The sequence below is a fragment of the Mauremys reevesii genome, linkage group 5, assembly GCF_016161935.1.
Source record: "Mauremys reevesii isolate NIE-2019 linkage group 5, ASM1616193v1, whole genome shotgun sequence".
Classification (NCBI taxonomy): domain Eukaryota; kingdom Metazoa; phylum Chordata; order Testudines; family Geoemydidae; genus Mauremys; species Mauremys reevesii.
The window spans coordinates 81255091-81278556 of record NC_052627.1 but is presented as its reverse complement, the minus strand read 5'-3'; the positions used below and the strand labels follow the sequence as shown (position 1 = coordinate 81278556).

Genomic DNA, 23466 nt, shown 5'->3' with positions numbered 1-23466 from the left:
CCACCACTTGGGGCGGCAAACACCCTGGAGCCGGCCCTGGTGCCACATTTGCTAATGCTATGTCTTCCATTACAGCCATTAAAACAAAAAAAAGGTTTGAGCACTAAATGAGTTTTAGATTTTATAATCATAAATCATACCTGCTGGTGGTTGAGTTGATGTTCTCCTGCAAGAAGAAAAATAGAGGTCTGCAAAGTATTACAACTTTTCCAATCTGCTCACTAAATGAATGTTTGAAGCAACATGATATACATCTACTGTCTGCAAAGGGTTAAGCCAGAGCAGATGATGAGAAGAAAAAAGTTGAAATGCTATATTATGAAAGATCAAGAAGCATGCCCATAAGTGTATTTAAAAATGGTCTGGGCAGCAGAAAAGACTAAGGTGACGGTTACAAAAAGGAGTTGTCTTCACTAAAACCATTAATTCTACAAAAACGAGGAATCCTTGTAGCACCTTAGAGACTATCAAATGTATTTGCGCATAAGCTTCCGTGGGCTAGAACCCACTTCATCAGATGCATGAAGTGAAATACAGGAGCAGATATAAATACATGAAAGGATAGGGGTTGCTTTACCAAGTGTGAGGTCAGCCTAATGAGATAAATCAATTAACAGCAGGATACCAAGGGAGGAAAAATAACTTCTGAAGTGGTAAGAGAGTGGCCTATTACAGACAGTTGACAAGGTGGTGTGAGTAACAGTAGGGAGAAATTAGTATTGGGGAAATTTAAGTTTAGGTTTTGTAATGACCCAACCATAATATAATTATAATGCTATAATTAGATTTTACCAACCCAGTAACAAATGCAAACTCCTGGATCACTGGAGGGGGAGGGAGAGCTCAGTGGTTTGAACATTGGTCTGCTAAACCTAGGGTTGTGAGTTCAATCCTTGAGGGGGCCACTTATGGATCTGGGGCAAAATCAGTACTTGGTCCTGCAGGGGGCTGGACTCAATGATCTTTTGGGGTCCCTTCCAGTTCTATGAGATAGGTATATCTTCAACAACAAAAAACACAATCTTACTACGGAGTCACAGGCAGTCCTATTGGAAACTCCCATCTACCTTGCCACTGAGGCAAGCTGGATTTAGTGATAAATGGTCACTACACCAAAAATCACAAAATATTCAGGTTTCTCCCAGTCCCAAGAGATCAGTCACTTACCTGAGATCAATTTGTACCTTAGATTACCAAAGACAATGCTGTTAGCCAATCCTATAGTAAACTAAGGATTTATTAACTAGGAAAAAGAAACAAGTGGTATTTACAGGTTAGAGCAGGCAATATATGAGTTCAGTGTATGGTTCTAAAAGGTAGAGATGCAATAATCAGCCAGCAATTAATCTTTTTTTTAGGGCTAACCTAGGTTGACCATGGGGATCTCTGCTTTTTTTGTCTCTTAGCTCAAGCCTTAGTAAGAGTCCAAACATCAAAGAGATGGAAAATCTTCATGTCAGCTATCTTTATTTCCCTCTTCCAGTATTCAAGCTGATGGGACATGTTTTCTGTCATGTAGCATGTTAATAGGTGTAAGAGGGCCATTAAACCAGCCTTTAAGTAGTGATATTCCACAATGGCCCACTTAGTCTTGATAGTTCTTCTGGATGTGGAGGGGAACAGATTTTCCTGCCTAGGTACACAAGTTCAGAGCCGTCATTTTTACAGTTATGAAGCAAAACTTACATATTACCTTATAGCACAGGATACAGACATTACAAGTAAGATCAAAGCATGCGGAAATTCACAAGCATTTCATAGAGTCTAAACACATTCTTACAAGTCTAACACCTATCTTGAACAATATTAACCTACAGGTGAATTGGTCTGGTTGTATTTGTCAGTGCTCCACTGATGCCTACAGACTTGACAAGATCTGGCATCTGGTTTACCAGCACCACATACTGAATCAAAGCCTTTCAGAAATGAAACATTTCATTTAGAGAGACAAGGTATGTGAGGTAATTATTGGACAAACTTCTGTTAGTGGAAGACAAGCTTTTGAGCTTCACAGAGCTCTTCTTTAAGTTTAGAAAATGTAACCAGAAAGTGTCACAGCTAAATACAAAGTGTGACAGATTGATAAGCATAAGGAGTTAACACATGTTGCAAGAAACCACTTAAAATGAAGTGGGCAATTAACACCTCTATACTCATAGGACAAAGAAGAGCTAGCAGGTTACAAATTGTCACTAGCCTTCCATCTGGGCATATATGTCACAGGGGTCCTGAGCTCCTCCTGTCTGCCTCTGGCTCCAGGTCTTTTGTGTCTCAGCCCTCACCTGCCCAAGTACAGAGCATAAGAACGGCCCTACTGGGTCAGACCACAGGTCCATCTAGCCCAGTATCCTGTGTTCCAACAGTGGCTAGTGCCCCAGAGGGAATGAACAGAACAGGTAATCATCAAGTGATCAATACCCTGCCACTCATTCCCAGCTTCTGGCAAACAGCGGCTTGATTACAATAATTGGGTGCATTCACTAGCCTTGCAAGTGTTCACAGAGACCTGAAACCATTGTCTGAGACCATGATTTTTAGTGTCTAGCACAGTTATGACTAAGTTCCTGCACTCATCTTTTGAAGGTGTTGTGAAGGTTTCCTTTGAGGATGAGGACTGATAGGTCAGATATGGAGCAATCGCTCTGTAAAACGTATTCACCCATTGGTGATAGGGTGGTTTTATCTTATTGTTTTTCTGTGCAAGTTCATTTGAGAGTGTAGTGACTGGCTTCACCCACAGAGTTGGTGAGGGGCATTTGATGCATTGGACGAGGTGCACAACCTGTTGTGATAGGCATGTGTAGGGCCCAGGGATCTTGTGTGTTGGGAGGGGTATTTATCATTGTAGCAGTGGAGATATGTCTGCAGGTTTTGCATCTGTTGTTCTGACAGGATCTGGGGCTGCTTAGAGTTGGTGTATCCTGGTCTGTGGGAAGCTTGCCTTTGATGACCTTGGTGAGGTTGCTGGGTTGTCTGAAGGCCAGAAGAGGAGATTCAGGAAATATTTCTTTCAGGATATGGTTTCCATCAAACATAGGTTGTAATTGTTTGATTTCAAAGGGCAACTAAAATGATTAGGATTTGGAATGGGTCCCATATGAGGAGAGATTAAAGAGGCTAGGACTTTTCATCTTGGAAAAGAGGAGACTAAGTGGGGATATGATAGAGGAATATAAAAATCATGGGTGGTGTGGAGAAAGTGAATAAAGAAAAGTTATTTACTTGTTCCTATAATATAATAACTAGGGGCCACTAAAGGAAATTAATGGGCAGCAGGTTTAAAACAAATAAAAGGAAGTGCTTCACACAGTGCACAGTCAACCTGTGGAACTCCTTGCCTGAGGAAGTTGTGAAGGCTAGGACTATAACAGGGTTTAAAAGAGAACTAGATAAATTCATGGAGGTTAAGTCCATTAATGGCTATTAGCCAGGATGGGTAAGGAATGGTGTCCCTAGCCTCTGTTTGTCAGAGGGTGGAGATGGATGGCAGGAGAGAGATCACTTGATCATTATCTGTTAGGTTCACTCCCTCTGAGGCACCTGGCATTGGCCACTGTCGGCAGACAGGATACTGGGCTGGATGGACCCTTGGTCTGACCCAGTATGGCCATTCTTATGTTCATTGAGGCATTTTCAATTTAAATGAAATATTTTGATATTCCCAAATTAAAACTTTTTATTTTGGATTATTAAACTGACTTGAAGCTAAGCATTTTGAGTCTGTTCTGCATCAAGTTATATTCTCCTATAGTGTTGCATTGCCTCCTGGGATCATAGTTCTAGAGCCTGATGGGGCAGGACTACACATCCTATGATGTACCTACAGCCATAGACTCCCATGATGCACCATGCCGCTCAGAGGAAAGACTGCATGATAGACGTAGTCTAACCAGGGAGCACAAGCCATAAGAGACAATGGCGTCTGAACTACAATTCCCATGAACTGACCCTAGAATAAATATTTGGGGGTTAACAAATTGAAATAATTTGATTTAGGTTAAACTGACCTGAAACACTCTTGAATTTTCAGTCAGGAAAACTGACAAAAGTCAGCAACACTGGTTTTGTAGAAACTGCAGTTTCAATCAGAAAGTCATTTCAGTGGGAGTTTCCTGGCCTGCTTTACAAGTTACCAGTTTACATGTGACTTGGCTGAGCTTTTCTGCCATCACAAGAGTGACCTGAGTGTAGCATTCTGCCTGGTCATATTTTAAAGAGTGCCTTCCAGGACACTCTGGACATCTAATCTGAAGAAAACCTCACCAAAACCTATGGATATTTTTTCAGATACACCTCTGGTCATCAGCAAACCCTTGCCACCTATATGATTTCTTATAAATAATCCATATTCCCTTGCCAGGGGGTCACACTGGTAATTTCATGTCAAATAAAAGGTTTTGTTTGATACAAAGTGAAATTTTCTCAACATTTCATTTAGGGTTTTTTGAAAAACATTTATTATTTTAACATGAAATGTAGAGAAATTCAGAAACAAAACATCTTTCCAAATCAAAATGCTTCATTTTAGAAATACCAAAATGAACCATTTTTGACATTTCTGAAACAGTTTTCTTTTTGACCAAAACTCGTCACCAAAATCAACCTGAATTTGCCAACAGTTTGTTACCCTGAATCTGTATTTAAGGAAAAAAACCTATTCATTTGAAAAATTTTGCTAAAGGTATAGCAGCCAGTAACTTGACAGGCATTACTTATATATGAAGACACAGTAATTTATATACAGATATTCCCAGGGGTCAACCACATACAGCAGAACTCCAATGACATTGAAAAACTGTAGGATATTTAACTATACAGCAATATGGAAGATTAGTTCTACTCCAACTGATATGTTTTCCTATGCTGAATTCTCAGCTGTGCATTTAGGACAGCTTTATGGCCCCTTTGCACTGCGGGAATAGCACAAAGACAATTTAGTATGGACTGTGAGGATCAGGTCCAGTGTTTTGAACCCTTAGCTGAACACTCACACTTATAGCATTAGATCATCTTAAAAATAAAAAATTCAGAAATTTTGAGTCTCACAAGACTGAGTAGCATGTTGCAGAAACTCCTGTAGATTCCCTCATTCTAAAAAAAAAAAAAGCATAAGAGCTGGTAAAATGTTTTTTGACTGAACATGTTTCAATTGGAAAATGCAGTTTTGTCAAAACTGAAACACTTTGTGGGAACAGGTCACTTCTGATGAAATTTTTGATGGGGGGAAAAGTCAAAATAAATAATTTTGATTTTTTTTTGACAACTATTTTTTAATTTCAATTACCTTTCTTTTGACTTGCATTAAAATATTAGGTTTGATATGTTGGTATATGTAAATATTGCATCTAGTATTTGATAGTATGTATGAACATTAGTAAAAACAAAACCATCCAATACCAAAATGAAATGTTTTGATGGTCCCAAATAATTCCCCCCCCCCCCCCAATTTTTTTTTAAATGGCCAGGAAATTTCTAATTTGAGCTTTGCATTCCAAATTTGGAATTTTTTTTTAAATGTCAGAACTTTCTATGAACCAGAAATTCTGTTTTCCATCCAGCTCTAATGGCGACTTTATAATCTTCCCAAGTTTTCTTTTGTTTTTCCAAATGCCTTAAATTTTGCTAATGATCCAAGAGCTATTTTAAAACTAAAACAAAGCTTTTAGCTTCTACAGCAATGACTGCTTCCTTAGATGGAAGGAAGCCAGCCTAGCAGCTGCCAGCTCTTCAGCTGCTTTAGAAGTCTTTTTAAAATGCTATTTTAGTTTAACTGTAGGCATTAATAAAACCACAAAATTACTTCCCCTAAACCAAAAAAAAAAAAAAAAAAAAAAAAAATCAAGATGGCAGCTCACAAAGGTACATATGGGAGTTCCTGAGTCCCTTATGAGAGCTTGCTGAATTCTTGAAGAGACAACTATAACTTCCCTAGGACTAGCATTACTTTCTTTCACTTGCACAAATGTCCTGCAATTATTTTCCACATGATTTACAACATTACTTCCCCTGGAAGCAACATGATGCAGAAAGATAAGGCTGGCATCAGTGGTCAGTTTCATGCTGCTTCCTAATGCAGCATGGTAGAGGAAGAGATTTGCTTTTCAGACTCTTCTTCCCCTTACAAGTCTAGCCAGGATTTTAGGAGGCTGATGGCTCACAGAAAAGAGGTGAGTAGTCTATCTTTCAAAGTGACCAGAGGGGGAAGCAGGTTACTAATTTTTATACACAACAGGTAGGGCTAGCTGGATTGAGTGGGGACAGAGGGCAGCTTTGCCTCCATAGATCTGGACAGTTAATTAAGTATCCATCTCAGAACCTTTTGATGTTACCTCATCAAAAGATTTGTATGTGGCTGAGATTGCTTTGCAGTGTTTTTGTTATGTACTGTAAGTTTGTTAAGTAGAGCTAGGTGAAATTTTTCAGACATATGGTTTATTCACCAAAAAAGTAGTTTCATTCAACCCAAAACTATTTGCAAATTTGACATAAATTTGTCAAATACCTTCAGTCCTCCCCAAAAATCTTACGCTACATTCACAAGGAGACTTAAGGACCATCCACAGAATGGCCAGAGGAGGATGTGGTGCCCCCCATAACCTTCTTCTTAATGTATGTGCAACGTGCCTCAAGTGGCATGTGACCAGGATTTATCACCAAATTTAGTCTACTGTTTGGATCATTAGCTGGATACTAATGGGGAGCGTCACATGAATGCTGATCCATGCCTCCGCCCCATAACCTTTACCCCAGTGGTTAGAGTACACATATGGGATGTGGACCCAGGTTCAGTTTCCTGCTGTGCATCATATCGAACAGGGATTGGAACTTGGCTATCTCACCTCACAGAAGAGTGCCCTAAAACCCCGAGTTATTCTAGGGTGACTCTCTCAGTCATGTGAGAGAATGATTCAATAGCTTAAAGGTTAAGACACTCATCTAGGAGAGTCAAGTCCATTCTCCAATGACTAATTTATTCACTAGCAGCGAGATTGAGAGCACCCCACTCCACCCACAGAATACACTGTAGCCCTGTGATTAGGCCACTCTGGAGAATTGTTTGACATCAGGCAGAATGGGGAACTGAACCTGCAGTCAACCACATTCTAAGTGCCCTAAGTACTAGGTTCAAAGTTAAGACGACAACCACCACATCTTCTGGTTTTGTGAATATAGCCCTCTATTCCTCTTGCTTTTGTTTTAAGAAAAAAGTAAAACAGGAAATGAAACATCTAGTTTCAGGTCAAATGAAACATTGTGACCTGAAACAAAAAATTGCTGGGTTGTTTTTGGGGGGTTTGTTTGTTTTTTGAATCTGCAGTTTTGGATTGCACTGAAGTGGATTTGGGTGTGTGCACGCATGTGTCTTTTTCCAATTTCAGGGAACTGAAAACTCAGTTCTTTGCCCAGTTTGACAGACAGGGCAGCTTTCTGCCCTATCCTTTAGAGACCTTATTGAATTAAGTTTAAGTAACTTTAGGGGCCATACTATTAAATTAATTTCTGTATTATTATAGGCCAGGATTATATATAATATCTTGAGGGAGAGGTGAATGCAAGTTTTGCATCTCCAGTTACACAAAACCCCAGGCTTTTGAAAATACAGACCATTGGTCACCTGTTCCTGGAATTGAAGGTCAAAGACCCAAGCTGTATAAAGGAAAGATCAGGAAAGATCATGTTTACTTTACAATAGGTATCTTTAATTGTGGCATTATTGTACCATGGTATATCTGTAACATGCTGCTAGAGATAACCACAGCTGTGAAACACTGGGTACCTCTCTGCCTCAGCAAGAAAGCTGGTGATTAGGCTATGTCAGCTCTTTACCACACCAATCTGTCTTCCTCACCAGCAAACTCCTCAATGGTCTTCTGGCCCAAGTCTTGTCTAGCAGATGACTATCAGTGAACTGCACCCCTGAGCTCAGAGATATTTTCTCTATAATGCACAGAAAATAATCCTATACATTCACAGAAGATATTAAATTTGCTGCTCGGTTAGACAGTCATTACATCACATCTTATTAATTTAACTGGAGTAAATATACCCTTCACTTCAAACACAACACTGTATTGGTTCATAGTAAAAGTAAAATATGTTTATTAACAAAAGAGCAAGGATTAAGTAATACCAAGATATAAAGGCAGAGATGGTTACAAGCAAATAAAAGTGAAAACATGCATCTAAAACAGGGGTCGGCAACCTTTCAGGAGTGGTGTGCCGAGTCTTCATTTATTCACTCTAATTTAAGGTTTCACGTGCCAGTAATACATTTTAACATTTTTTAAAAGTCTCTTTCTCTAAGTCTATAATATATAACTAAACTATTGTTGTATGTAAAGTAAATAAGGTTTTAAAAATGTTTAAGAAGCTTCATTTAAAATTAAATGAAAATACAGAGCCCCCCAGACTGGTGGCAAGGACCCGGGCAGTGTGAGTGCCACTGAAAATCAGCTCACATGCCGCCTTCAGCACGCGTGCCATAGGTTGCTCACCCCTGATCTAAAAGTTCAAAACTCAGTCTAGAAAGAGACATATGTCTCTATATGTCTAGAATATATATGTTCTATATGGTTTCTTTTACCCATTCTCCTTTCCAGATTTTTAGTAGACGGCCTGGCCAGGACTCAGATCAAATCACTTAGTTTCTTTGTTTCCTAAAGTGAAGGATCCAAAGGGATGTCTTAGTCTTACAAGTCAGGCAGGTCTTTTGGGTAACCAGTCTCCTGTCTCTCTCTGGGGTGCAGGAGCCAGGTTAAGTCTATCTCCCGAGTTCAAAAAACAGGGTAACCCTGGCTGGTTGATCTTGAGAGCTTTGTTTACTGCTAATATGTAAATTGAGGGAAACCCACATTCCTTTATCTAGTGTAGACCTGTTTACCCCCTTTACCTAGGCTAGACTGTCTTATCTTAAACATAAACATCATACAGAGGGAATTCATAACTTCACATATAAGGTTAACATGCATTTTACAATGATATTAATAACCAGCATGTTGTTCGCTTTCATATGATATCTCACAAGGCATATTCTGTGCAAATATCATTGCAGTAGTGTGTAGGATGTGAATACAGGGGTACCTATGGTCACAATATCTTATCCACGGTATTTCATGGTTTTCACCTGAAATGGGGAATGCCTCAAAAAGGGGCAGATCTATAGCTGGTGTAAGTTGATATAGCTGCATTGACACCAATGGAGCTACATCCATTTAGATTAACTGAGGATGTGCCCACCAAAATTTAATTGTACCCACTACACATCATTAGTCTTTACTAAAAGAAGATGCTGTGAAAAGTATCATAAATATGTAGAAATGATGTAAAGGCATCAAAAAACTGAACCCCAAATCCAATTAAAAAAAAATATCACTGCTCAATTCATCCTGGATCTGAGATTGAGGTTGCTGGGAAGTTAGTCAAAAGAATGTGTGGCTTCCCTGCTTGCTATTGCAGTGTGCAAGGACTCCACTGCTTTTTCGTCTGATCTTGTTTCACGTGACAATACCTTGCTTTCCCGATAAGAAGTTCAAGTGTAATTAGCCAACTAGTCAGTGAAGTTTGGGAACCCAGCAACATAATCCAAATAAGTGCTTTGGTCTATGTGACGCATGACCAGTAAGGGGTAAGCATCCTGAAGGATAAATAACTAAAATTCAACCCTTAAAGACATAGTGGTAGATAATGTTTGTGTGCTTACATATATATTGGTAGAGGTCAACAATGTAATCAAACTGTCCCTGTCTATTCTGTATTCTGTTAATTCAGAGATCAAAAGGATATTATAACTGTAAGTATAGTATATCTATATTCATCTCTCTTTGAAATGTATAGCAAATCATCTGTGAATGGTGGAAAAAAACAGGCAATTACCTTATGTTAATCTGTGTGGATAATTACCAGTGATGCTTAGGAAATCGGTCCACTTCAAAGTCCCCACAAGTGCCTATCGTTTACCAAAGGACACCGAGCTGTCATGCAGGGGAAGTTTAAACCACAAGTACTGAGATTTTAGTCCTAACTGGACCACTCTGATTGTAAACATTGGACTATAACCTATGAAATATTTCTGAAAGAACTCTTTGCCACTACAAAGCTCACCATCGCTGCTATGAATCTGAATATCAAGAATTGTAATCATGTCTGTATGTATACTGATCTTTTCACTAATGCTCTCTATCTTTTCTTTTTTTAATAAATTTTAATTTAATTAATAAGAATTGGCTGTAAGCGTGTATTTGGGCAAGGTCTGAAATATTCATTAACCTGGGAGGTAATGTGTCTGATCCTTTGGGATCAGTAGAACTTTTTTATATGATAAATAAGATTTTCAGTAATCCTCATAATATTTGACTTGGGTGTCTGGGTGGAGGCCTGAGGCGGGGTTGCTTTGAGGGAACTGTGTTGTTGGCTTCTGGGTAACCAGTGAGGTATTATAGAAGCTGTTTTGTGCTGACTTAGATTTACCAAGTATTGGAATATCCACCAGCTTTGGGGATTGTTTGCCCCATTCTTTGCAGTTCACCCTAATTGAGTGACCTCAGTTGGCTCCCCTCAGACCCTGGACACAGTCTACTTGTTCTTTTCTTCCATTTAGCCACCTCAGAAATTCATGTCTACTGAAATGTAATCATTTTAGCCTCTAGCTTTTGTCTATTCTTTGTAAGTCACCTCTCAGCTGTGGTACATCATGAACTGTTGTGTTACTCAGCTCTATTATGGAGTTTATGGTTGGTTCTAAATTTCCAGAACACTTTGTTTACGAATTTTATGCAACTAACCTACAGGATTAGTCCCCTTCTGAATTCTTTCTGATTTACCATTTTTTTATACATAATTTTCAAATTACTTACTAGAATCACTGTTGTGTTCCTTTCTGGAAGTTAAAACACATTCCCTTTGGAACTTACAATGTTTATTGCATTGTAGTGTCTATGGCCCAGATTTTTAAAGCAATTTAGGTGCTGCAGTGCTCAGCATTGCAATGCCTTACTGATTTAAGAGCCCAAATCTCATTTTCAGAAGGGATTTTAGGAACAGTCAATGGGATATAGGTTCCTAAGTCAGTTAGGCTTTGCAACGCTGAGCACACAGCATCTAAATATCTTTAAAATCCAGGCATGTGTTACTGTTTTACCACTTGCATCTGTCCATCCATAACTTCCTATTTTACAGACAAATAAAAAAATATCGCGAGCCCTAAAATACTAAGGGGTTCCTTGTTCATCTCCTTTAAGATGTACAAAACCTCACTAGTCTTCCATATATTTAATACTTCAAACTGTGAATTAGTGGTTTGTTTTCTGCTGTCTTTGATCCTGAGCAATCCCTTTCCTTTAATAGAGTGACTGAAACTACACCAAGGTTCCCTCTACTCTAGCTACAGAAATCACATTATCTCCTAGAGCTGGGCAAATACTGAAGAAAAAAATATATAGGAATAATTTTAAAGCAAACATTGCAAATGCCACTGTACTCATGTCCCTTTGCATTCACAGTTAGCACCAGTGTTCTCAGTTAGTCCTGATAATAAAGTTTGTCAAAATTGTTTTTTCCACAGAAAATTGCTTGTTGATCAAATTAATGTTTTGGTAAAGGTGTCTGCTTTCCATGGAAAAAAATGATTATTTTTTCTCATTGAAAAACAGAATGTTCCCAAACTGAAAAGTTGTCAGTTTTTGACTAAAAACTACATTATTTCAGCCCAAAATTAAAATATTTTGATTCTGAAATGTTTCTGTGGTATCTCAGTGCAGGGAAGTGCAGTTTGGGTGTTTTATGTCCCCGTTCTTTCCTACAGGTTGGGATCTGTGGTTGGACTACATCTCCTATGATGCACCCTGGCCAAGCAATTATCATGATGAACCACCTCCCGCCATGAAGGGGAGAGACTGTGGCGCATCATGAGAGAAATATCCTGGCCGACTAGTGAGACCTGCAGAGGAGAATAGGGGCATGAGGGCCCAAACTACAATTCCCACACAAGGCACTGTGGCAGCACTTCCAAATCAAGTATTTCTTTTTCTGGCATAATACTTGTCAGGATTTGTTTTAAACTCAAAATTTTCCATGAAAGCCACCCCAATTTCCTATCACCTCTATTCTCAACTTTTCCCAGACTGTCTCCTTTCCATACTGGTAGCACCCCAGAAATCACCTGGCAGCTGTTTGTAACCCCACAGAGAAGGTCACAACCCCCAAATGGAAAACCTCTCTTCTAATGAGCACATTTGCTGGAATGCTTGCTTATACAGGGCATTTAAAGTGAATTCCAGTATTTATGCTGGCAATTAAAAGTTATACTCCTTCAGCCTGGAAACAGAAACATTCTATGACCTATGTATCTGATAAGAACAGATTGAATTTTGAATAACCACAATGGGCTTGCAATAGAACTACAACCCAAATAGACAGGTATTAAGTGAAGAATTTCAAACAAATGAGAAAACTGCACTATGGTCATTGATAATTTGAAGATGAAGATGAAAATTGAACAGTTTCACTCAAAATGATCTACCTAGGTCTTATTAGCACATTTCTCACAAGAATGGTATATAAACTCAGATACCTAGAAAGGCACTAATAAGAGCATGCCTATACTTACCAGGGATTGACACTGCTGTGATTAATGCTGCAGGGGTCAATTTAGCGGGTCTAGTGAATATTCAGGTATAAAGCATGTGTATTTAAACACAAACACACAGATCTCTTAAACCTTGATAGTAACTAAGTCATACCGAGCCATGAGAAAGATATCAGTCCACCTACATAATCATCGGCTTCCAGTTAAAAAAAAATTTATATCTTTGACAGCAGCATAAGACTGAGTCAAAAATAGAACTTACTATCATCACCTTCTTTAAGATAGATTCAACCAACATAGGCGGTTACCAGATAGTACTCCCTTTACACATGATTTAGACTAACTAGAACTCATTCTAAAGAGCGTAAATCTTTTTTAAACTACTTCTCTTTTTTCAGCCATACCCTCTTTCCCCTTTATTTTAAGGGTGCAAGAGTACAATGACTGATTCCAGATAATCATTTAAGTGTACCATGTCACACTGATTATCATATACATTGTTCAATTTAAGTTAACCTATACAGCAAATCAATAAATGCTCATCACTCCTCTGATAACACATTTTAAGTTACTATGCCAGCATATTTAGCAATGAATAAAACTGTAGTACAGTGCAGGTTCAAATGCTCTCTTCAAGGCTAAAGATATGGTCACTGTTTCTCTTGTCTGCCACTTGGATGATGCCATCAAAAGGATCTTTTCCTCCAATACTACCTGTCTAAGCATAAAGGGATTGTGAAATCTAGATTTCTAGCGTTTTGCCTTGATGGTTTATCTGTATAATCTCAGACTCTCTCATTGTTTCTGTCTGTTGCATAACTAATTTTGCAAGCTTTAAAATCAACTAAGGTGGTGGAGTCTGATTGGTTAAAGAAGTGTTTTATAACGGGCTAGGATTGGTGAAAAATACTGTCTTGTAGTACTTTAGTTTAAAATGATAGCTATACCTTAACCAAAGTAGGACCCAAGTGTTAGCTATATAAACTGGGGTTCAAAAGGATGTTCTTTGGAACCTAACTCCAGGATACAGTCCAGATCAGAGCTGCCAGACCTCAACACCCTGCCAATCATACCTTGCAGAAGCCGGAACCCCATGTGATCTGATCTTCACTGGCCACCAAGAAACGTTCATCTGCCTTATTGTGAGTGGTGAGTATTCTATGCTTAGTGTGTATATTCTGTTTTGACAACTGTTAATAACTAGAGGTTAAGGATATTACTGTGTAAGGCTCTTTCACTAGTAAGAGAACCTGCAAACCCACAAAAGATTACACCCTGAGCCCTAGGAACTGGGAAAGGGTGGGAGTGCCTATATTAACCAGCTTAGGCCTTAAGCCCATGGAAGGGTAAAGGTGGGGTGCCCTAGAATGTGCAGGTAACAGTTACCTTTAAATCAGAGGTCCACATCCAGCATAGGCCAATAGAGATCAAACTTCATCTGATGCCTGTTTAGTGCCCTACTGCAGGAGAATTGAAATGGTATATAGTGTAGTAGTGGTTAGATATCAACTTCATAAATCACATTGCATCATCATAACTGGTTTCAATCAGCATCCCTGACCTCCGCTGAGGTTGCTAGTAAGTATGGAATATGGGGACTGACTACTTTCTCAGCCCTAGAGGTGGTCCCTTCAGGCAGTGTACTAGGCAGCCTGGTAGGTGGAAGATTACGTTGCCATTCCCAGATTTCTACCTATTGTTAAGTAGTAATTCAGTCCAACACTTTCCATAAGCATCAACGTTATTGTTCCAAATTTGTTTGAAAAGATTACAAGTATTGTTTGAAAACAGATGCATCTGCAGCTTAGTTATTTTGCTCTATTTATGTGCTCTTTTAGCAGATTGAAGGTAATTGTGTTTACCAGGACACTGTTTCTCACTGCACAATTCTCTCTCCGCTTCCTCTGGCCAAACCAGTTTGGTCTGTGAGGGAAGTCCACACGTTAAGAGACTCTCTTCTCAACCTCATCCCCAAGAATTTGTTGATATCACAGATAAAGTGCATCCTGGACTTCCTCTGAGACAAACCCATAGCCAGACCAGACCCTCAATAGGTGCCATGACTCACTCCCCAACAGAGCCTGCACCGAGTCAGCCATCAAGCATGCCGTAGCAGCCTATCCCTGGTCAGGGCCCAGCTCAGATGACCCTCACCCCACCCAGGCACAGGTATTTCACTGACCCTGCCAGACCTGCAAGACAACTTGGCTAGGAACTCTGCTGCTGCCTTTTGGGGTTACTGACTCTAGGCTACCAGCCTTCCGTTGCTCCAGTTCCTGCCCCCAGCCTTGCCTAAATCTTGTTCCAGCTCACTTCAGCCTTGTCTGTTCCCAACTCTGACCTTGCTCCAGCCCTGTTTCTGACCTTGCTTCATCCCTGTACCGGCCTCCTGACCCTCAGACTGACTTCAATCTGGCGTCAACTTTTCACTTGCATCTGGACTCTGACTATGATCCTGATCTGGCTGGTGTACAGACTCTGACCGTGGTTCTGACCTGTAGCCGGTCCCCTGACCCAGGTTTCAGCGCTGCCCTTGGCCTAGTCCTGACTCTATGGCCAGATTTGACCCTTGGTACCTGTTCAACCATGATTCCAAGCCCAAGGCCTGACCTAGAACCCAAAACCTGACACCACCTTCTGCCTTTCCCTTGTTTTCTTGTCTTTTCAGAGGACTTACAGCACAGCAACACACTTACAACTTTTCCCTTAGATGCCCGCATTATACCAGTTTGGAGTAATATTTAAAAAAAGGTTAATTTAGCAACAGAAGTCAGAAATGCTGCAGGGGACTGAATACCCTAATTTCCCTCATTCCTGAATTCATTTTCACAAAATGGCATTTAATCTGGGATTCCATCTTGCTATAGATTGGAACAGAAAAGTTGGAAGACAGTTAAAGCACAGGGAGAGCTACTAGGAACACTACGCAGGAGGGCTGTATCAGCAAGAGCAGTAGGAAGAGGCAAAGGGGGAGGTCTCAGCCTCCTTGGAATGGGAGGTGAGGAGTCAGAGTGCCAGGCTGTAAACAATGAATATTTGGAGGAAGCTTGAGTAGGATTGGGAAGCATGCTTGGAGACTAGAATGAGGGTTGAGCAGAACAGGAAGGGGATGTGGGGATTGTAGGGTTTTTTTTTTTATTATTTGCAGTATGCTAGTCAGCCATTAGGTGCCTCTGGGCTGTGCAGAATTCAAGCTATAGCACAGTCCCTGGTAAACAAAGGAGGCAAAAGGTAGAATTCAAGTTGTATTCATCTTATATTCTTAATGACCACCTGTTTAAGATGAACTGTGTTTTCACAGATTATGACATGGGCAACCCGAAGGCCAAAGTGAAAAGTCTACAATGAAGAAAGAGCACAAGGGACATGGTAGACCCAGGAGTGAATTAGAGAAGGCTCCTAATTTTCATCCATGGGAGTGTATAGTAATGGGAAAGATCAAAGGTAGGACAAGCAGGATGCGTGAATAGGTGAGAGAGGAACAGGCTCATGGAGCCTTCCCTGACAAAGGAAAGACTCTGGCAGTGAGAAGCTGCTGAAGCTTTTCCCAACTGTCTCTTCCCTGACAGAGCCTGCCATTGACACATGTAGACTGCACACTTCAGTCTAGGTGAACCTGTTACAGCTGAGCTAAAGGAGGAATTGCTCTCCATCGCCCTGCCCATTCCCATTCTCTCTTTTAATCACTATCAGGGTTCATCATTTTACGTCACCATCTGACCACAGGAGAATTTAGTCATTTTGGGCCAGAGCCCAGATGAGCCTGGAGACACCACCGTGGGAACAGACACATCTGCTATTGTCACACAAGCAGCAGCTGCTTCAAAAAAACCCCTACTGCTCCTCTAGGAATCTCACTGTCTGGATGTAGTAAGGAAAAGGTGTTAGTCTCTTCCTCTCTCCTACTGCCTCCTTGCTGGAGCAGCAGCTGCTACAGGGAGAGAAAAGCCTGGCCTCACTGTCAGATGGGACCCCCCAGCCTCCTCCTGGCCATCTGCCTACCAAAAAGGAATCCCAACCCTTCATTTATCCCGCCTCATTGCTAAGAGGAATCTACTCCTCTACCGGACCCACCACCAATGCGAGCTTAAAGTCCCATTCCCTACCGTTTCATTGGTCAGTTACTGATTTACTGCTTGGACTCCGAGTATTCATACTTAATGACATTTTAATTTTGTTTGGATAAATTGTTACTGTTTTGGATTCTGTGCTTCCCCAGTCTTCTAAACCAGGGCTTGCAACTTTCACAACAAACATCTACCTTCTAACTTGAAATTGCAAACTGCAGAGTTTTTTCCTTCCTGTTTTTTGAAGTGGAAGAAGAGTGATCTTCAAACCAAACAACTGAACTGAGGCTTTGAGGTTAATTGGTGGTGGACTGAGTTGCCCATGAAAAGCAAATATGATATGGTATTTCCATGGTCAGATTCCCTTGTACTGTAGTTGATAGTAATATTTATGAAGTTGGAGACTTTAAATTGGGGGATGAACTTTAGAATTATACTGCTGATATCAAGTTGCTTGGCTCTACTTTTGTTTTTAGCAGCACCAAATTTTAAAAAGCTTTTCCCTTATCTTTTATCGTCTCAGTAATTTTACAGTACATCAAAAGGAAATATTGACTTTCTGGAATATTTTGCTTATCAGCTACAGCAAGTTAAGATCATCCTTGATTAGGATAAAAATATTCTTATCGTAGTCTTAAGTAATGAATTGTTGCAGTTTGGCATGCTTTTTTATAGCTTACATGGTTTTTACATCAAAAACAAGAATTTGGGTCAGATTGAAATGAAATTCTTATCTCTGACACTCAGATCGAAACAAGGCAAAAATGAGCTTTCAGTTGATATATGAATCTCTTGAATAAATACCTTGTAAACTAAAATATAATATACACAGTAGGCATGTGTTTAATGAAGCTAAATTTATTAGACAAAAATATCCAGTAAATTTCAGACATGCGAAACAGTTCTCATTTTCCTTTGTACAGACTTCAGATTTACAATAGTTTAATCCCTCCCTACATAATAGTTTGTTTTTTAAAAAATCCTCCTCAAGACTTTTTTTGGGGGTGGGGTGAGTAAAAAGTCTGAAATAGACTTTTTGCTGCAGCCAACACTAGGAGCCGATCTACAACTGGTGTAAAATGCCACAATTCCATTCACTGCATCTGAGCTATGGTGATGTACACAAGTTGAGATCTCTCACTGCTTTTGAGCCAGTTCAGCCTGTCTGTCAAGAATATTTATGAAATCTTATCTTCAAATTATAGGGGACAACATAATTTCAGTCCTTTAACATCTGTAATAAGAAGGGGAAATACAGAGGGCAAGATTACACTGTGCCCATGGGGAGCAAGTGAAGCTTCCCCTGGGGAAGGCTAGCTCCCTATCCTACCTCTTCTGCCCATGGGCCCTGCCTCATCCAGTCTCCTCCCTATGCCCTGCCTCTCCTCCCACAATGACCCCTCCCCGCTCTGCCCCCCCCACTGCATCCCTCCTCTCCTCCACCCCCCCCTTCCCCGCAAGGCCCCCCCTGCCTGCCGCTCACTGCATCCCTGCAGGCAGTGGGGCCTCGCAGGGGTGGGGTGGGGGATGGAGTGGAATGGAGAGCAGCAGGTGGTGTGGGCCTCAAGGAAGGGGTGGAGCATGGAAGAGAAGAGGCAGGGCCATCACGGCCTGTGCACACACTACTGGGGTTTGTTTTATTTATGCTTGCAAATAGGATTAATTTAATCTCAATCTTTAGTAGTCAGCTACACCAAGTGCAGTTTGACACAGCCATTACTGTGTGTGCAGTAAAGTCAGGCACACTAACTCAGCATGGAAGAAGAAATGAGAGCAATTATCTGTTCTGTGGAGACTTAATCAATGGCGCTGCTGAGGTATTGTGGGGGAAAATCAAGTATTAAAACAATTTTATTCTAAAATGCAGTAAAAAGTTGACTACTTACAAAGATACATACTGTAGTGCAAGTTGTTAAAGGTAGTTGCTCTGTTGAAATGTGGAGTTCTGGTTAATAACAAATGGCAAAAACTTTCATCCTCTTGCTCACTTGGATTTTACTAGATGTTTGTAAGACATGCTATTTATTGTTACTATACAAGATTTACAACAAAAATCAAACCATCGGTCATTTACTTCCTAAGAGTGTGTAATGTTAGCAATTGCTAGGTGGTGTTGCCACAATAAAGACCAGATTCAATATCTAGAGTTTCTGCTTAACATTGCAAAATAGAACTGACTTGAGCCCCCACTCAGTAATCTAGGAAAACTAATCATCAGCCTTAGATGCCTCTAGAAGCAATACTTCCCCACTCACAAACTCTCAGTCTGTGTCTAACAAAAGAAAACTTAATAAAAGGAAAGGGAATCCAGCATTAATTTGGGAAAACACTGCAACAATTCAAAAGCATGTTAACCAAAAATAAATACCTACCCTACAGTATATTTGGCAGTGTCCTCTGCCTCAGTGTGAAAGTCTGATGGATGAATGGCCCTTTAACATTTCATTTCCCTTTTTCTCCACTGCACCCCACTCACAGATGGTTGTCCAAGGTCAGTGAAGTCCTAGAATTCAGGGGTGCATTCACATGCCTTAAAAGTGGAGGAAGAGGTCATCTCTGTAACAGCTTACCACTGCCACTGTTATCTCTGCCGCCGTTTTCTGCTCACTGGTATCTCTGCCTCTGCACGCCACTCACTGCCATCTCTGCAATGCCATGTTATCAGGTTCCACCACTTAGCCTGGTTCTTAATGCAAGAAGAATGGCTTATATGATATTCAGACCTGTAAAATTTCATGTTTAAAGCTCAAAGATGAAACCCATTTCACAATATCTTTCACAGTATCTACTGAGAGTCAGTCTTCAGAAGATAAGGTGGCTTTGTTGTGCAAGCAATTTGCCTATTCACTATTTAATTTATTTAATGTTATAGCTGAATTTTCTATAAGCCAGTGATGTTGTTTAATGTGAAAAAGACTGGATATTTTTTATTATTGCTGGCTTAAGTGGTACTCCCCCCCCCCCCAAGCTGATACTTGCCAATCAAAATTTGATTGGACTGAGCTGCATGGCTTCAATGTAGGCCTTGTGCCTGACTTGTCCAATGACCTTTGAGGAAGGTGCTACAAGGAGAAGCATGAAAAACTCAAACCATAAGAATCAAGGGCAAGGCTGAGAAGCCTCACCTTTTGAGTCAACGAAGCACCTGACGCAAGACTGACATTCCAGAATCTTAAAGACTGATCTGGGAAGAGAGGAATTCAAAACAGCAACAGACATGACACTCATGCTTTTGACCAGTCTCTCCCCGCCCCTGAAGGTTGATCTGCTAGTGCTACAAGTATTGTTGTAGCAGAACATCATCATCTGGATCCGATTGCAATTCCTGTTCCTACCATATGAGAGTCCAGAAGAGGCAACTAAAGAATTTGGGATCCCCATTTTCTGCTTCTTGTCTTTAGTTTTTACTAAATGGGAGATATCCCCACCTTTTCATTTTCTTTATTTTTAGGATGTGAAAGTGTGGTTGTGTGCATGCATGTGTTTATGAGCACCCATAAAATCCATACAGGGAAAAAGTGCCAGAAAGAAAAGTCACCCTGGCTTAAAGAGCCCCCAAGGTTCTCTCAAAAGGGACACATTAAAATGTGTTGTGCGTTTAAAGGGTCTGAGCGGCCTGAGATTGTCATCTGTAATTTCTGGCAAATAAGACTTGTTAAACTTCAAGAATTTTCTCTTAATATCTGTATTATAATATTTCTGTTGGGCAGCAGAGGAGGAAGAAAAAGGTTACTCATTATACTGAAGTCGGGAATAGAAGGAAGCTTTGTAATTGGCACGGAGGTTGCGGTTCAGACATTAAATAATACTGGGGTGGGGGGAGGGGAGAATGAAAATATTTAACCAAATTAGAGATTTGATTGATTTTGGTAAAAACAAATTTCTAGTTGGTATTTATAACTAGATCAGCCACCTTCCTTGGAATGTATAGCTTGATGGTTTAACTCCACTCCATTAGAGAGAGACTAACTTGTTTGATTTGACCTTGATTTAACAGCATCATGTTTCTAGTTAGTGTTAACAGCAGCTTAGTCTGGGGATATCTTATTTTTATTTTAGTTTGCATTTTAAAAAGTTACAAACCAAATGAATTGTAAGCCACCTTTCTTTTAATAAGCAACATTGGTCCAGAACCTCTTTGATGGTCTGGGGCAGAAATGAACTGATTAATCTAAAAGCCTGAGCCACTCCTCCTAATAAGCTTATGGTTCTCACAAATGTTACAGTCAAGGGACAAAATCTAAGCTGCCTGCCAACCGATCACTTCTCCACAATTTCCAGCACACAGAGGATCCTCCATATAGATCTCACCTGTTCTAAGTTAGTGGAGAGGGGAATGTATACCTTCATAGCACCACCCCCACATGCTCCACACATTGTTGAGAAAGCCCTGGTTGGAGATCAGCAAGTGAAGAATCGAACTGGGGATAACAGGCTGATGGCTCATGGAAAGCTAATTGTATAAGGCTGCACTGATTCTTCTGCAAAACGTATACTTGGGAAGACCCCCAGAGACCATGGTGGCTGGGGAAGCTGTAATACTATGGATCCATTGGATGGGATTAAATAGAAAGCCCCAAGCAAGTGTGAAGGCAGAGGGCTGCCATGCAGCTGGATCTTGCCTCCTGTAGATATCCTGCAGTTCACTACCTCTGGGAATGCAGGTGCTTCCTGTTCTGCGGGGGGGGGGGGAGGGGCGGGGGGGGGTGACAAGTTTCACCCACACAGTCTCATTGGTGGAAAATTGCCCTCATTATGTTGCTCCCCCCGGCACCCTTGCTTGTAATAATCTGATATTGGTCAGTAAATACATCAGTTAGAGGGTAGAGCTGTTTAATTGCAAACATTTGTAAAAGATAGACTTATGAAGGAAGAGTTTCTGATGGAATCTTGATTTTTTTAGAAAAATAATCCTTATCAGGGCTGGACAGAGGCCAAGTTTCAGGGTTTTTCAGCTCCATCATTTGTTAGGATATTCAGACAGAACATTCAGACAGAAAAGGATTGCCTGAGCATGCGGTAGCTTTGTCCCATTCTCTGCCTATGTGCTCATTAAGGATATGCTGTTAGACCTCATCTACCTAGCATTTTGACCCATGCTCATTAGTCTTTAAAGCCTAAAGTAATCTTTCCTAGGGCCCTACTGTCAGGCCCTTGGGAGTCTAGTCCTCCCCCACCATTGCAATGCAAAGAAGGAATACCTGCTTAACTGTTCTCTAGCAATCCCACACCATCATCTCTGGTTCCATTCCAGGGGGTGTTCTTTGCCAGTCCACTGCTAAGGCGCTCCCATGAGGAAGCGGCCAACCCCTCTGACAGCCACTACCCTCTGCCTGAGCATCAACCTTTTATCCTAAGTGTTGCTGGTCAGATGATTAGTGGCAGGTGGGGAAGATGCTCTGTTAATTAACCTCTTACGGGCTGTAGCAGTGCAGGGGTTATCCACTCCATCACAGGGCATTTATACATTTTTTCCAAATTTAAGTGTTAGTGGTGGCAGTGAAATCAGGGCTTCTCTTATTCATGGCATTAGTAACAGTAGTCATTAGTAGTAAGCATGTCACCATGCTACCAGTAGTCACTAGTAGTAAGCATCTCTTTTTTGGAGGACCTTAATTAGTCCTTCAAACCCCATGTAAGGGTTTTCTTGTTGTCCCAAATTCATCACAGCTTCAGCTCAAAACAAGTCCCTCAGTCTTATGAGGCCTCAGCAGGCCAAAGTCTCTGCCGACCTTTCCCTAAGGATTGAGGTCCTCCCAAGGTCCTGTCTGTTTGCTCAATCAGAAAGAAGGACCTGAGTCAATTTTAACTCTGGCTATTTAACCAAAAAACCTTTGTCTGTTGGTCCCTGAAGAACCCAGTTTGAATATTCACATATGAGCCTCTATCCAAGTGGGTGGTAGCAATCTGGAGGTATTAAAACCTAAACAAATCCACTTATCCCCCCTTCCTGAGGTTTTAATTTGTGGAGGGCTGTGGTTCCCCTCCCTATGGAACTACATACAAACCCCCAAAGTACATAAACATTTGTATTTTTAATACAATGAACTCCTCAAATTTTTAAACTTAATTGAATAAGGTTTGTCCAGGATATCTGTCACACTACACTATGCACATTTTCTTTTGTCTGTTATTTAGAATGACCTAGAAAATTCTAATTAGTGGAGCTGTACAGGTCATCCCGTATGAATGCCAGTAAAATCTATACCTAAAATCTAAAACCACTGCATGCCATCATGTTTGTGACATTTTAGACGCAAGTTATTTGAGAGAGCATTTTTTAAAATGATAATTGAACATCAAAGTTAATAGGCTGATTTTAAATGGTCATAACTTTACAACCACTGATATGGGTCCCATTCCTGTAAAGTCTTATGTGCATGCCTATTTCATACATTTGAGGATCTGGACAAAGTGTATTTAGGCACCTAACTCCCATTAAAGTCAATGGACATTAGGTGCCTAAATGAGGCTATTCTTTGAATGGGACTGCTCAAGGTGCATAAAGTTGACCATCTATGTAAATCTTTGCAGGACTGGGACCATAATGTCCTAATTTGGTTGTTCTTAAGGGGAACCACTAACTCTGAAGCATTTTCACAATATTATAAACAAAATACTTTGCACTTATGTAGTGCCTTCCATGAGAGAGAATCTTAAAGCACTTTATAAATATCTGGGGAGAAATAAGCATATGTACACAGCAAGCACAAGCCTGTGCAAGTCTTACTTTTAACTCAAGCCCTCAAAATAGTATTTGAGTGTATAAATGGTGCATAGATCTTTGGGGTCCATAGGCCCACTCTGAGTACAGAC

The 23466-nt window shown here is 40.5% G+C and overlaps 1 long non-coding RNA gene across 3 annotated transcripts; it reads right to left on the bottom strand.

The window, feature by feature from the left end:
* Positions 1-1315: 1315 nt before the first annotated feature.
* Positions 1316-21963, bottom strand: LOC120406570. 3 transcript variants are annotated; one of them, XR_005599360.1, is made up of 4 exons: positions 21852-21963; positions 19023-19336; positions 13970-14043; positions 13170-13301 (listed from the first exon to the last, which is right to left on the bottom strand). It is a non-coding gene; the product is annotated as an uncharacterized LOC120406570 (long non-coding RNA). The 3 variants fall into 3 exon arrangements; XR_005599361.1 differs by lacking the exons at positions 13170-13301; positions 13970-14043 and adding an exon at positions 1316-1633; XR_005599362.1 differs by lacking the exons at positions 13170-13301; positions 13970-14043 and adding an exon at positions 18537-18595.
* Positions 21964-23466: the final 1503 nt, after the last annotated feature.